Source organism: Procambarus clarkii, chromosome 30, assembly GCF_040958095.1.
Source record: "Procambarus clarkii isolate CNS0578487 chromosome 30, FALCON_Pclarkii_2.0, whole genome shotgun sequence".
Lineage (NCBI taxonomy): Eukaryota > Metazoa > Arthropoda > Malacostraca > Decapoda > Cambaridae > Procambarus > Procambarus clarkii.
Window position 1 is genome coordinate 2,685,480 of NC_091179.1, and position 16,691 is coordinate 2,702,170.

General features: G+C 46.2%; 1 pseudogene; it reads right to left on the reverse strand.

The window, feature by feature from the left end:
* LOC123765606 (glutamate receptor ionotropic, delta-1-like) overlaps positions 1 to 16,470 on the reverse strand; it is a 60,549-nt pseudogene extending 44,079 nt beyond the window's left edge.
* Positions 16,471 to 16,691: the final 221 nt, after the last annotated feature.

The window sequence follows — 16,691 nt, forward strand, 5'->3', positions numbered from 1 at the left end:
GGGAAGTAGCGATGCAAGCAGCTACGTCACAGGAAGCAGCAAGGTGCACCACTCAAATGCTGGAGAGAAAAAGATCAGTGGTAGTTGTAGGCATCAAAGAACAGGAAGGATCCAACAGGCAAGAATGGAATGGCAAGGATAGAGAGGCAGTACATGGGCTACTGAAGGGGTTACAGATGGAAGGGGCTGTACATAACATTGAGAAGGTTTTCAGGTTGGGCTGGCACAACAAGGACAGAAACCGACTTGTAAAGGTGGTGTTTACAAACGAAACCACGAAGGAGGACATTCTCGAAAGGAAGAGTCGTCTGCAGCATATGGAGGGATACAAAAAAGTATTCCTGCAGAGGGACAGGACGAAGGAGGAGAGAGCCAGGGCAGCAGAGGCAAGGAGGAAGCGCAGGGAGAGAGGAGCAAACCAGGAAATCACAGCCCTCAACACAACAGTCCCAGAGACAAGAGGGGAACCCAAAACCAGCATCCCAGCAACACCAGAGAGGAGGGCAACACCACCACCCCCCTCTGCATAGAAACCCTCCCTTCCCCTCACCCTACCTGCCCCCACCCAACCCTCCCTACCCCCCCCACCCCATTCTGACCCTGACACCCCTTCCCCATTCCCATCATGTCCACCCTCCCACCTTTCCCCCCCTCCCCCTTCATCCCATACCCTCCCTATCCCTCCTCCCCCCTCACCCTATATCCTTCATGTCCCCCCTACCTCCTTAACCCACACCCTACCTGTCCCCCCTTCCCTTAAACCCCCACCCCCCACCCCAAAATCCTCTGAGACCCTGCAAACCACCTCAAAGATCCTCTCACCCACGGAACAGCTTCCCACACCAGCAGAATGCTAGCCAAGAAACGGACATGAAAATGAACAGAAGAAAGTGAGCTTCAAGGCGATGTACACTAACATAGATGGGATTCCAAATAAAACAAGTGAACTTGGAGAATGGGCACTAGAAGAAAACCCAGACATAATAGCACTCACAGAAACAAAGTTAACGAAAATCATAACAAACGCAGTGTTTCCACAGGGCTATTATGTAGTGAGGAAAGAGAGAGAAGGGAGAGGAGGAGGTGGTGTAGCTTTGCTACTAAGAGAAGGTTGGAGTTTCGAAGAGATGGTAATTCAGAACTGTGAAGGTTTCAGTGACTACATATCAGGCACCATAGCAACTGGAGGACAGAAAATTATAATAGTAGTCATATATAACCCCCCACCGAATGACAGAAGACCCAGACAGGAATATGATAGAAACAACTTGGCCACCACCAATATAGTAAAGAGAGCAGCTTCTGTGGCTAGCAGAAACGGATCCAGACTTCTAATCATGGGAGACTTCAACCAAAGGAAGATAGATTGGGGGAACAGAGACCCACATGGAGGCCCAGACACAAGGAGAGCTAAGCTGCTGGATGTGGCAACAAGAAACTTTCTAAGTCAACACGTCAAGGGACCGACAAGAATGAGAGGAGGGGATGAACCAGCCTTGCTTGATCTGATATTTACCCTAAATCAGTCGGATATAAGGGAAATTAAGTTGGAAGCCCCCTTGGGAATGAGTGATCATAGTGTATTGAGCTTTGAGTACCTGTTTGAGTTGGGAATTATCACCCCCAAAAAAGAACTGGGAACCAAAGGGCTGGCGTACCGAAAGGAAAACTATGAGGAAATGAATAAATTCCTATGGGATATACATTAGGACACAGAACTCGGAACCAAGTCCGTACAAGACATGATGGACTATGTCACCCAAAAATGTCAGGAGGCTGTAAGCAGGTTTGTCCCAGCCCGACAGGAAAAAACAGAGAAGCAAAGGAAGAATCCGTGGTTTAATAGGGAATGTATGCAAACAAAGGAGCTGAACAAAAGGGCATGGAGGAACTTCCGTAATAACAGAACACCAGAAAGTAGAGAGAGATACCAGAGAACCAGGAACGAGTATGTCAGTGTGAGAAGAGCAGCTGAGAAAAGGTATGAAAATGATATAGCAAATAAAGCCAAGACAAAAGAACTCAACAAAAGGTTCCAGGAGGTCTTTACAATAGAACAAGGAGATGTCGCGGCGCTAGAAGAGGTGGCACCAAACCAGGTGACCTTCGATAGGTTCGAAATTACAAGAGATGAGGTCAAGAAGCACCTATTGGAGCTGGATGTGAGAAAAGCTGTTGGGCCGGATGGAATCTCACCATGGGTATTGAAAGAGTGTGCAGGAGCACTTTGCCTACCACTCTCCATAGTGTATAGTAGGTCACTGGAAACGGGGGACCTACCAGAAATATGGAAGACTGCTAATGTAGTACCAATATACAAAAAGGGTGACAGACAAGAGGCACTGAACTACAGGCCAGTGTCCTTAACTTGTATACCATGCAAGGTGATGGAGAAGATTGTGAGAAAAAACCTAGTAACACATCTGGAGAGAAGAGACTTCGTGACAACACATCAACATGGGTTCAGGGAGGGTAAATCTTGCCTTACAGGCTTGATAAAATTCTACGATCAGGTGACAAAGATTAAACAAGAAAGAGAAGGGTGCACGGACTGCATTTTTTTGGACTGTCGGAAAGCCTTTGACACAGTACCCCATAAAAGGTTGATGCATAAGCTGGAGAAACAGGCAGGAGTAACTGGTAGGGCGCTCCAGTGGATAAGGGAGTACCTAAACAATAGGAAGCAGAGAGTTACAGTGAGGGGTGAGACCTGGCGTGAAGTCACCAGTGGAGTCCCACAGGGCTCTGTACTAGGACCTATCCTGTTTCTGATATACGTAAATGATCTTCCAGAGGGTATAGACTCATTCTTCTCAATGTTTGCTGACGACGCCAAAATTATGAGAAGGATTAAGTCAGAGGAGGACAGGTTGAGGCTTCAAGAAGAACTGAACAAGCTGCAGGAATGGTCGAACAAATGGCTGTTAGAGGTTAATCCAAGCAAATGTAATGAAATGAAGATAGGGGTAGGAAGCAAAAGACCAGATACAAAGTATCACTTGGGAGATGAAATACTTCAAGAGTCAGAGAGAGAGAAAGACCTGGGGGTTGATATCACGCCAGACCTGTCCCCTGAAGCTCATATCAAGAGGATAGCAGCAGCAGCATATGCCAGGTTGGCTAACATAAGAACGGCCTTTAGAAACTTGTGTAAGGAATCTTTCAGAACATTGTATACCACATATGTCAGACCAATCCTGGAGTATGCGGCACCAGCATGGAGTCCATATCTAGTCAAGCATAAGACTAAAATGGAAAAGGTTGAAAGGTTTGCCACCAGACTAGTACCCGAGCTGAGAGGTATGAGCTACGAGGAGAGATTACGGGAATTAAACCTCACTTCGTTGGAAGACAGAAGAGTTAGGGGGGACATGATCAACACATTCAAGATCCTCAAGGGAATCGACAGGGTTGATAAAAACAGGCTGTTTAACACAAGGGGCACATGCACTTGGGGACACAGGTGGAAACTGAGTGCCCAAATGAGCCACAGAGATATTAGAAAGAACTTTTTTAGTGTCAGAATGGTTGACAAATGGAATGCATTAGAAAGTGATGTGGTGGAGGTTGACTCCATACACAGTTTCAAGTGTAGATATGATAGAGCCCAATAGGCTCAGGAATCTGTACACCTGTTGATTGATGGTTGAGAGGCGGGACCAAAGAGCCAGAGCTCAACCCCCGCAAGCACAACTAGGTGAGTACACACACACACACACACACACACGCACACACACACACGCACACACACACACACACACACACACACACACACACACACACACACACACACACACACACACACACACACACACACACACACACACACACACACACACACACACACGCACACACACACACACACACACACACACACACACACACACACACACACACACACACACACACACACACAGGGGGGCCTCGTAGCCTGGTGGATAGCGCGCAGGACTCGTAATTCTGTGGCGCGGGTTCGATTCCCGCACGAGGCAGAAACAAATGGGCAAAGTTTCTTTCACCCTAAGTGCCCCTGTTACCTAGCAGTAAATAGGTACCTGGGAGTTAGTCAGCTGTCACGGGCTGCTTCCTGGGGTGTGTGTGTGGTGTGGAAAAAAAAAAAAAAAAGTAGTTAGTAAACAGTTGATTGACAGTTGAGAGGCGGGCCGAAAGAGCAAAGCTCAACCCCCGTAAAAACACAACTAGTAAACACACACACACACACACACACACACACACACACACACACACACACACACACACACACACACACACACACACACACACACACACACACACACACACACACACACACACACTCTGTGTGAGGGGTGAGGCCTCAGATTGGCGAGACGTCACAAGTGGAGTCCCGCAGGGGTCAGTCCTTGGACCTATACTGTTTCTGGTATATGTAAATGATCTCCCAGAGGGTATAGATTCGTTCCTCTCAATGTTTGCCGACGATGCAAAAATTATGAGGAGGATTGAAACAGAGGATGATAGTAGGAGGCAACAAGATGACCTGGATAGACTGAGTGAATGGTCCAACAAATGGCTGTTGAAGTTCAACCCGAGTAAATCCAAAGTAATGAAACTAGGCAGTGGAAACAGGAGGCCAGGCACAGGATACAGAATAGGAGATGAAGTACTTAATGAAACAGACAGAGAGAAAGATCTAGGAGTTGATATCACACCAAACCTGTCTCCTGAAGCCCACATAAAGAGAATAACGTCTGCGGCATATGCGAGGCTGGCTAACATCAGAACGGCGTTCAGGAACCTGTGTAAGGAATCATTCAGAATCTTGTACACCACATATGTAAGACCAATCCTGGAGTATGCGGCCCCAGCATGGAGCCCGTACCTTGTCAAGCACAAGACGAAGCTGGAAAAAGTCCAAAGGTATGCTACTAGACTAGTCCCAGAACTAAGAGGCATGAGTTATGAGGAAAGGCTACGGGAAATGCACCTCACGACACTGGAAGACAGAAGAGTAAGGGGGGACATGATCACAACCTACAAAATCCTCAGGGGAATCGACCGGGTAAACAAGGATGAACTATTCAACACTGGTGGGACGCGAACAAGGGGACACAGGTGGAAGCTGAGTACCCAAATGAGCCACAGAGACGTTAGAAAGAACTTTTTCAGTGTCAGAGTAGTTAGTAAATGGAATGCATTAGGAAGTGATGTGGTGGAGGCTGACTCCATACACAGTTTCAAATGTAGATATGATAGAGCCCAGTAGGCTCAGGAACCTGTACACCAGTTGATTGACGGTTGAGAGGCGGGACCAAAGAGCCAGAGCTCAACCCCCGCAAGCACAATTAGGTGAGTACAATTAGGTGAGTACACACACACACACACACACACACACACACACACACACACACACACACACACACACACACACACACACACACACACACACACACACACACACACACACACACACACACACACACACACACACACACACACCAGGAAGCAGCCCGCAGCAGCTGTCTAACTTCCAGGTAACTGTTTACTACTAGGGTTGGCACAGGGGCATCAGGTTGAAAGAAACTCTGCCCGTTTGTTTCCTCCTCCGGCGAGAATCGAACCCGGGGCCATTAGGACTACGACCCCCAAACGCGGTACTCAGCTGCGAGGCCCCTTGTATATCCTCACCTATTTGTACTCACCTATTTGTGCATGCGGGGGTTGAGCTCTGGCTCTTTGGTCCCGCATCTCAACTGTCAATCAACTAATGTATAGATTCCTGAGCCTATTGGGCTCTATCATATCTACAGTTGAAACTGTGTATGGAGTCAGCCTCCTCCACATCACTGCCTAATGCAGGAAGAATCCTAAGCCTAAAAACGCACACACACACACACACACATACACATGCTTCCTGGTGTGTGTGTGTGTGTGTGTGTGTGTGTGTGTGTGTGTGTGTGTGTGTGTGTGTGTGTGTGTGTGTGTGTGTGTGTGTGTGTGTGTGTGTGTGTGTGTGTGTGTGTGTGTGTGTGTGTGTACTCACCTAGTTGTGCTTGTGGGGGTTGAGCTCTGGCTCTTTGGTCCCGCCTCTCAACCGTCAATCAACAGGTGTACAGATTCCTGAGCCTATTGGGCTCTATCATAACTACACTTGAAACTGTGTATGGAGTCAACCTCCACCACATCACTTGCTAATGCATTCCATTTGTCAACCACTCTGACACTAAAAAAGTTCTTTCTAATATCTCTAGGCTGTGTGTGTGTGTGTGTGTGTGTGTGTGTGTGTGTGTGTGTGTGTGTGTGTGTGTGTGTGTGTGTGTGTGTGTGTACTCACCTAGTTGTACTCACCTAGTTGTGTTTGCGGGGGTTGAGCTCTGGCTCTTTGGTCCCGCCTCTCAACCGTCAATCAACAGGTGTACAGATTCCTGAGCCTATCGGGCTCTGTCATATCTACACTTGAAACTGTGTATGGAGTCAGCCTCCGCCACATCACTTCCTAATGCATTCCATTTGTCAACCACTCTGACACTAAAAAAGTTCTTTCTAATATCTCTGTGGCTCATTTGGGCACTCAGTTTCCACCTGTGTCCCCTTGTGCGTGTTCCCCTTGTGTTAAATAGACTGTCTTTATCTACCCTATCAATTCCCTTCAGAATCTTGAATGTGGTGATCATGTCCCCCCTAACTCTTCTGTCTTCCAGCGAAGTGAGGTTTAATTCCCGTAGTCTCTCCTCGTAGCTCATACCTCTCAGCTCAGGTACTAGTCTGGTGGCAAACCTTTGAACCTTTTCCAGTTTAGTCTTATCCTTGACTAGATATGGACTCCATGCTGGGGCTGCATACTCCAGGATTGGCCTGACATATGTGGTATACAAAGTTCTGAATGATTCTTTACACAAGTTCCTGAATGCCGTTCGTAAGTTGGCCAGCCTGGCATATGCCGCTGATGTTATCCGCTTGATATGTGCTGCAGGAGACAGGTCTGGTGTGATGTCATCCCCCAAGTCTTTTTCCTTCTCTGACTCCTTAAGAATTTCCTCTCCCAGATGATACCTTGTATCTGGCCTCCTGCCCCCTACACCTATCTTCATTACATTACATTTGGTTGGGTTAAACTCTAACAACCATTTGTTCGACCATTCCTTCAGTTTGTCTAGGTCTTCTTGAAGCCTCAAACAGTCCTCTTCTGTTTTAATCCTTCTCATAATTTTAGCATCGTCTGCAAACATTGAGAGAAATGAATCGATACCCTCTGGGAGATCATTTACATATATCAGAAACAAGATAGGACCGAGTACAGAGCCCTGTGGGACTCCACTGGTGACTGCACGCCAATCGGAGGTCTCACCCCTCACCGTAACTCTCTGCTTCCTATTGCTTAGATACTCCCTTATCCACTGGAGCACCTTACCAGCTACACCTGCCTGTCTCTCCAGCTTATGTACCAGCCTCTTATGCGGTACTGTGTCAAAGGCTTTCCGACAATCCAAGAAAATGCAGTCCGCCCAGCCCTCTCTTTCTTGCTTAATCTTTGTCACCTGATCGTAGAATTCTATCAAGCCTGTAAGGCAAGATTTACCCTCCCTGAACCCATGTTGGCGATTTGTCACGAAGTCCCTTCTCTCCAGATGTGTTACCAGGTTTTTTCTCACGATCTTTTCCATCATCTTGCATGGTATACAAGTCAAGGACACTGGCCTGTAGTTAAGTGCCTCCTGCCTGTCGCCCTTTTTGTATATTGGGACCACATTCGCCGTCTTCCATATTTCTGGTAGGTCTCCCGTCTCCAGTGACTTACTATACACTATGGAGAGTGGCAAGCAAATTGCCTCTGCACACTCTTTCAGTATCCATGGTGAGATCCCATCTGGACCAACAGCCTTTCTAACATCCAGATCCAGCAGGTGTCTCTTGACCTCCTCTCTCGTAATTTCGAACTCTTCCAAGGCCGCCTGGTTTACCTCCCTTTCTCCTAGCACAGTGACCTCACCTTGTTCTATTGTGAAGACCTCCTGGAACCTCTTGTTGAGTTCTTCACACACCTCTCTGTCATTCTCTGTATACCTGTCCTCGCCTGTTCGAAGTTTCAATACCTGTTCTTTCACTGTTGTTTTCCTTCTGATGTGACTGTGGAGTAGCTTTGGTTCGGTCTTGGCTTTGTTTGCTATATCATTTTCAAAACTTTTCTCTGCTTCTCTTCTCACCTTGACGTACTCATTCCTGGTTCTCTGGTATCTCTCTCTGCTTTCTGGTGTTCTGTTATTCCGGAAGTTCCTCCACGCCCTTTTGTTCAGTTTCTTCGCTTCCATACATGCCCTATTATACCATGGATTCTTCTGTTGCTTCTCGGATTTTTCCCGTTGGGCCGGGATGAACCTGTTTACTGCCTCCTGACACTTTTGGGTAACATAGTCCATCATACCCTGTACAGACTTATCCCTGAGGTCTGTGTCCCAAGGTATTTCACTTAGGAAACTTCTCATCTGTTCATAATTTCCCTTTCGGTATGCCAGCCTTTTGATTCCTAGTTCTATTTTGGGGGAGATAAGTTCTAGCTCTACCAGGTACTCAAAGTTCAATACACTGTGGTCACTCATTCCCAAGGGCACTTCCATCTTAACTTCTCTGATATCCCACTCATTTAGGATAAATACCAAATCAAGCATTGCTGGTTCATCTTCTCCTCTCATTCTTGTTAGTTCTGTGATATGCTGGCTTAGAAAGTTTCTTGTTGCCACGTCCAGCAGCTTAGCCCTCCATGTTTCTGGTCCTCCATGCGGGTCTCTGTTCTTCCAATCTATCTTCCCATGGTTGAAGTCTCTCATAATTAGTAGTCCAGATCCATTCCTGCTAGCAACAGAAGCTGCTCTTTCTATTATGTTAATGGTGGCCATGTTATTTCCATGTGGCCATGTTAATATATAGTTATTTCATGTTATCATATTCCTGTCTAGGTCTTCTGTCATTTGGTGGTGGATTATATATGACTACGACTATAATTTTTTTCCTTCCATTTGTTGCGGTACCTGCTATGTAGTCACTGAAACCTTCACAGCCCTGAATATCCATCTCCTCAAAATTCCAGCCTTTTCTTACCAGCAGAGCTACACCACCCCCACCTCTTCCTTCCCTCTCTTTCCTCATAACATAATCGTTCTGTGGGAACACTGCGTTTGTTATCGTTTTCGTGGTCTTTGTTTCTGTGAGGGCTATTATGTCTGGGTTTTCCTCTAGTACCCGTTCTCCAAGCTCATTTGCTTTATTTGTAATTCCATCTATGTTAGTGTACATCGCTTTGAGGCTCACTTTCTTCTGTCCCTTCTCAAATCGCCTCCCTGGTGAATGTTCTGCTGGTGGGGGAGGCTTTTCCATGGGTGTGAGGACCTGTGAGGTGGATAACAGGGTCTCAGAGGATACTGGGATGAGGGGCGGGGGATCCACTGAAGGGGGAGGGACAGGGAGGGTATGGGGTGAAAGGGGAGGGAGGACGGGAAGGAAAGGGGGGGAGGGAGGACTCAGGAGGAGGGGATGGGTAGAAGGGTGGGGATCGGGTGTGGGGGGAGGGATATTTGGCTGAACATTTGAGTGGGGGCTGGGAGGGTTTGGGGTAAGGGGGTTTTCTATACAGAGGAGGGAGGCAGGGTTGTCCTCCCTTCTGGTGTTACTGGGTAGCTGGTTGTGGGTTCCCCCCTCGCTTCTGGGGGTGTTGTGTTGGGAGCTGTGACTTCCTGGTTTTCCCCGCTCGCCCTGCGCCTCTTCCTTGCTTCTGCCGCCACGGCCCTCTCCTCCCTTGTCATGTCTCTCTGGAGGAATACATTTTTTAATTTTCCCACGTTTTTCAAGGAGCTCTTCCTTGATAGGATCTTCTCCTTTGTGCTCTCGTTTGCAAACACTATCTTTATCATTCGGTCTCGGTCTTTGTTGTACCAGCCTAGCCTGAAAACCTTCTCAATGCTATGCTCATCCCCTTCCATGTCAAGTGCCTTTAGTACTTCCTTCACTGCTGCTTTGTCCTTGTCATTCCATTCTGTCCTATTAGAGCCTTCCTGCTCTTTAATACCCACAGCAACCACTGATCTGTTCCTTTCCAGCAGTTGGCTAGTGGAGCGTGCCGCCTCCTGTGAGGTGGCTGCTTTCATGGCCACCTCCATCACTGCATTCATTACCTCAGAGTTATTTTTTTTTAGTACTTCCGCAAATGTTGCTTTTATTGTGGCATTCTCATCCAAAAAACTATTACCACCTTCTCCCTGGATGGGTTTCTGATTCTTAGCCTCGATACCATTCTCTTTGAGGGCTCTAATCTCATCCTTTGCTGCTGTCAGCTCTCTTTTCAGGTTGCTTATTTCTTTCTTCATTTCCTGCATCATTTCTTGCATCTCACTCGTGATGTCCTCCAGAAACTGGGCGAACATTTCCTTCATTTCGTCACCTTGGCTCTTCCCTGTTCCCCTGGCACCTCTGGCTGCCATGCTTGACCCTGTTCCTATACTGAAAGCCGTGAAAGGATTTGTCAGGAGGGCAGAGCGGGATGGGGGAGGGAGAGAGAGAGAGGAAGAGAGAGAGAAAGAGAGAGAGAGAAGAGTGATAAAGGGAGAGATAAATGGGTGGGTGGAGAGGATCCGACCCTTCCACTGAAGTGAGAAGAAAGTAGAAGGGGAGGGGGGGAGGATATGGAGAGAGAGGCGGGAGGGAGAGAGGGAGAGAGAGGAGAGGGAGATAGATGGAGAGGGAGAGAGCGGGTGAGGGAGAGAACGGGTGAGGGAGAGAGGGGGGGAGGTGTGTGTGTATATGTGTGTGTGTAGTTGTGTGTGTGTGTGTGTGTGTGTGTGTGTGTGTGTGTGTGTGTGTATGTGTGTGTTTGTGTGTGTGTGTGTGTGTGTGTGTGTGTGTGTGTGTGTGTGTGTGTGTGTGTGTGTGTGTGTGTGTGTGTGTGTGTGTGTGTGTGTGTGTGTGTGGGCAGAGAGGGAGGGGGAAGGAAAGAGAGGGAGAGAGAGAGAGAGAGAAAGAAAGAGAAAGAGAAAGAGAGAGAGAGAAAGAAAGAGAAAGAGAAAGAGAGAGAGAGAGAGAGAGAGAGAGAGAGAGAGAGAGAGAGAGAGAGAGAGAGAGAGAGAGAGAGAGAGAGAGAGAGAGAGAGAGAGAGAGAGAGAGAGAGAGAGAGAGAGAGAGAGAGAGAGAGAGAGAGAGAGAGAGAGAGAGAGAGAGAGAGAGAGAGAGAGAGAGAGAGAGAGAGAGAGAGAGAGAGAGAGAGAGAGAGAGAGAGAGAGAGAGAGAGAGAGAGAGAGAGAGAGAGAGAGAGAGAGAGAGAGAGAGAGAGAGAGGGAGAGGGAGAGCAGGAGATAGATAGTGGGAGAGATATAGAGTGGGAGAGAGATAAAGAGTGGGAGAGAGGGAGTGGGAGAGGGAGAGAGGGGGAAGGGGAAGAGTGTGTGTATGGGCGATGCAGGGGACTGAGGGTGGGGGGGGGGGCGGAGATGGCGACCAGGTCTGGTCAGGTCAGATGGGTGGGTCAAGAGGTGTGTGTGTGTGTGTGTGTGTGTGTGTACTCACCTGATTGTGCTTGCAGGGGTTGACCTCTGGCTCTTTGGTCCCACCTCTAAACTGTCAATCAACAGGTGTACAGATTCCTGAGCCTACTGGGCTCTATCAGATTTACATATGAAACTGTGTATGGAGTCAGCCTCCACCGCATCACTGCCTAATGCATTTCATCTGTTAACTACTCTGACACTGACAAAATTCTTTCTAGCGTTCTGTGGCTCATTTGGGTACTCAGTTTCCACCTGTGTTCCCTTGTTCAAGTACCACCCAGTGTTAAACAGTTTATTTTTTAGCTTCCCTTTGAATTCCTCTGAGAATTTAGTAGGCAGTGATCATGTCTTCCCTTACTCTTCTGTCTTCTGGTGTCGTGAGGTGCGTTTCTCGCAGCCTTTCTTCGTAACTCATGCCTCTAAGTTCTGCGACTAGCCTAGTGGCATATCTCTGTACTTTTACAAGCTTCGCCTTATGCTTGACAAGATACGGGCTCCATGCTGGGGCCGCATACTCGAGGATTGGTCTTACATATGTGTTATATAAGGTTCTGAATGATTCTTTACACAGGCTCCCGAAGGCAGTTCTGATGTTAACGCACCTCGCATACGCCGCAGATGTTATTCTTTTGATGTGGGCTTCAGGTGACAGGGTTGGTGTGATATCAACTCCTAGATCTTTCTCTCTGTCCATTTCGTGAAGAACTATATCTCCCATTCTGTATCCTGTGTCTGGGCCTCCTGTTTCCACTGCCTAGTTTCATTACCTTACATTTACTCGGGTTGAACTTTAGAAGCCATTTGTTGGACCATTCATGCAGTGTGTCTAGGTCATCTTGTAGTCTCATCCTGTCTTCCTCCGTCTTAATCTTCCTCATAATTTTTGCATCATCAGCAAACAATGAGAGGAAAGATTCTATACCATCTGGAAGATCATTTATATATATTAGAAACAGTATGGGTCCAAGGACTGAACCCTGCGGGACCCCACTGATGACGTCTCGCCAATCTGAGACCTCACCCCGCACAGTGACTGGCTGTCTTCTGTTACTTAGGTACTCCCTTATCCGATGGAGTACCTTCCCTTTCACTCCTGCCTGTATCTCCAGCTTTCTCACTTGTCTTTGGTGTGGCACTGTGTCAAAGGCTTTCTGCAATCCAAAAATATGCAGTCTGTCCACCCCTCTCTTTCTTGTCTGAGTCTTGTTGCCTGATCGTAGAATTCAATTAATCCTGTGAGGCATGGCTTGCCATCCTTGAAGCAATGTTGGTGTTGTGATACAAAGCTCCTTCGCTCCAGATGTTCGACTAGCTTTTTTCACACAATTTTCTCCATTAGCTTGCATGATATGCAAGTTAGGGACACTAACTTGTAGTTCAGTGCTTCCTGTCTATCCCACTTCTTTTGTATATCGGGACTACGTTTGCCGCCTTCCATATTTCTGGCAGTTCACCTGTTACCAATGATTTGTTATACACCATTGAGAGTGGCAGGCACAGTGCTTCTGCTCCTTCCTTTAGTATCCATGATGATATTCCATCTGGGCCTATAGCCTTTGTCACATCCAACTTTAGCAATAGCTTCCTTACTTCTCCACTGGTAATCTCAAATTCTTCTGGTGGTGCTTGGTTCCTTCTCTTATCTCTGGAACTTCTCCTTGCTCTAATGTGAAGACTTCCTGGAATTTCATATTGAGTTCCTCGCACACTTCTTTGTCGTTTGTAGTTAATCTGTCTGCCCTTATCCTCAGTTTCATTACCTGTTCCTTCACTGTTGTCTTTTCCCTGGTGTGGCTGTGCAGCAATTTGGGCTGGGTCTTAGCCTTGCTTGCTATGTCGTTTTCATATTGCCCTTCTGCCTCTCTTCTCATACTAACGTATTCATTCCTGGCTCTCTGGTAACCTTCTCTGCTCTCAAGTGTCCTGTTATTTGTATAGTTTCTCCATGCTCTTATACTTTGTTTCTTAGCTAGCTTACATCTCTGATTAAACCATGGGTTTCTCATCTGCATTTAATTTTTTAACTTTTGGGCCGGAGTAAACTTTTTTGCTGCCTCCTTGCACTTCTGGGTGATGAATTCCATCATGTCTTCGGCCATCTTTCCCCTTAACTCTGATTCCCATGTTATATCCGTTAGGAATTTTCTTATCTCCTCGTAATTTCCCTTATGGAATGCTAGCCTTTTGCTTTCAGTTCCCTTTCTCGAGTACTTTAGCCCTTCTTCAACCAGACACTCAAACATTAGTACACTGTGATCGCTCATTCCTACTGGGGTCTCGAAGTCAATTTCCCTTATGTCGGAGTCATTCAGAGTGAAGACTAGGTCGAGTCTCGCTGGTTCATCATTTCCCCTCATCCTAGTGGGTTCCCAGACATTTTGGCTTAGAAAGTTTCTTGTCGCCACCTCCACTAGTTTGGCCATCCGTGTATTCTCTCCTCCGTGCAGTTCCTTGTTCTCCCAGTCTATCCTTCCATGATTGAAATTCACTATGATGAGCAGATGTGATCGATTTCTACAGGCAGCAGAGGCTGCGCTCTCAATTATGTTATTAACTGCCATGTTGCTTCTGTCATACTCTTGCCTGGGACTTCTGTCATTTGGTGGATAATTATATATATCACTGCTACTACTACTCTAGGTCCTCCCATCGTCATGGTGCCTGTTATGTAGTCTTGAAACCCTTCACAGCCTGGGATAACCATCTCCTTGAAACTCCATTTCTTTATCATGAGTAAGGCCACTCAACCTCCTCCCTTACCCTCCCTCTATTTCCTTATTACAGTGTAATCCTGAGGGAACACCACATTTGTTATGATTCCTGAGAGATTTTTTTCCATGACTCCAATTACATCTGGGTTTACTTCTTGTGTTCTTTCCCTAAATTTACTAGTCCTGCTTGTAATCCCATCTATGTTCGTGTACATCACCTTGAAGCTGACTCTTTTCTGTCCATCCACAGTTTCTGTTGATTCCACCAGAGTAGGTAAACATGAAGGGTTTGGGATGGGGAAGGGAAAGGGGGGCCCTGGGTCGTGAGGGGAGCTTAGAGTGAGGGGGACCTGGGTTGTGGGGGGGGCTGGGAGGATCTGGTTTGGAGAGGGTAGGGGCGAAGTGAGGGCATGGAGGGGGAGGGGGAGAAAGGAGGGCTTGGGGGAAGAAGGAAGGGCTAAGGGGGATGGGGGAGAAAAGAGGGGATAGGGAGGTGGGGGAAAAGGGAGGGCTTAGGGTGGTGGAGGAGAGTAAGGGCTGGGGGCAGGTAGGGCTTCTATTGGGTGGGAGATGGGTATGATCCTCCTCCCACTGGGGCTGTTGAATTTCCTGTGGAGGGTTCCCCACTCCCTTCTGGGAGCGTAGGGTTCTGGGTTGGGGTTCCCTGATTCCTTTCCCTCTCCTTGCACTCATTCCTTGTTGCTGCTGCCCTCTGTTTCTCCTCCCTGGTCATATCCCTCTTCAGGAATACCTTCTTGAACATCAGTACATTGAGTAGGATGTTCTTCTTTACTAAAAGTTCCACAATAAAAAATTGTGTGTGTGTGTGTATGTGTGTGCACGTGTGCGCATGCTTTCTAGATGATCAAATATTTATTTGTAGACTCACTACAGAACACGTGATAGTCTTACGTGAAGTTGAGCTTGTCAGCGAAGGTGTGGATGAGCCGGGCATCAAGGGAGTCCACCAGCAGGACGGCTGTGCCCGGGGCCTCGCTCACTCGCTGGTAGTCCACGTATGGGAAGTAGGGTGAAGGTGTTACTATTTTCATTTTGTTGCCCATAAAGTCTTGAAAGCTTTCTGTTGAGGTTGAAATAATTCTTATGATCATAATTATTGTTTTTTTAATAAATAATGTTTCTTGGTTTTCATTTACTAATTTACTCTTCCAGGGCAGAATCATTGAGGGGTAAACATGATTTATATCACGTTCCCTTTATTTACATCAGCCCTAAGTACACCTGTCCTCAGTACATCTATCCTAATTACACCTGTCCTCCGTATATCTATCCTAAGTACACTTGTCGTCAGTACATCTATTTTTTATCCAAAAATCCCTAATACAAATGTCGTCAGTGTACCGGCATTGTGTACAATGCCGGTACATGTGCATTCACCTTCCAGTGACTTGTTAAACATTGGAGTTGAAAGTCATTCCACTCAGACAGTTTCCCTGAGTCATTTCAACATTTCCTGCTTCTCACAGTAATTCTATTGTTCATTATCTAATTCTATTGTGTTACCAGTGTTATTAGTAAATTCAAAGTTCAGAGAAGTAAGAAATAATTGTTTTTAGCTGTTTATATGTACAATAGAATTTTTTTTATATTTCTACAGACAATAAAAAATAGATTTTTTTTTATATTTCCCCAGACCTAAATTTTAAATTTATACTTTCAGCATTTTATTTTCAAATTTTACTATAACATGTTACACATATATCTGTGTCCAGTTTGTTTGTGCTAAACCCATATTTCTTGCATTGCCACTTGTTGTGTTGAATCATTTTTAATAAAATTTTGCAATTGCACTTTTCAGTTTTTAGTCTAAATTGCTGTTCTTAGTGCTCATTCCAATTAATGTACATACTTCCTATTCCAGCCATATTCATACCAGGTTGCTAATTAATTCACAATTTTGCTTGTTTTTAATTATTTTGTTGCCTAGTACAATTTAATAATTTTATTTCTACCATTTCCTTACTTTACCCAAGTTTAATATTTTTTGAGTGTTATATTTTTTGGTGTACTCTATTTCTTATACCTAGTGCACCTAACTATAATTTGCGTTCAACTGTCACTTCCTCGGTAGTGACAATACCTACCACTGTGGCAACTCCTTCGGACTCAACTGGAACAATTGCTCGTACTAATGTCCAGAGGTGAGCTCAGTAAATGGTTATCCCACTTTTTGCTGGCGAATCCCGCTTATTAGAGTCATTGTTTAGTAAAGTTGAAGCAAAAACCATCGTACGTTTTTTCAAGCCTACTGATACCGAATACTTGACAATTGCCAGGTCAGCTGTTGACACCACCAAAGGTTACGCATGCTTTGTCATTGATGAAAAAGTCATTATTGGCACACAGTCATGGTCAGAATTTAAGGATTTCTTTCGCTGTAGGTTAGTTAAGAAAATTGCCAATACCATCATGCAGCCTGGTGAATCCTTTAATGCCTTTCCTAGCCGTC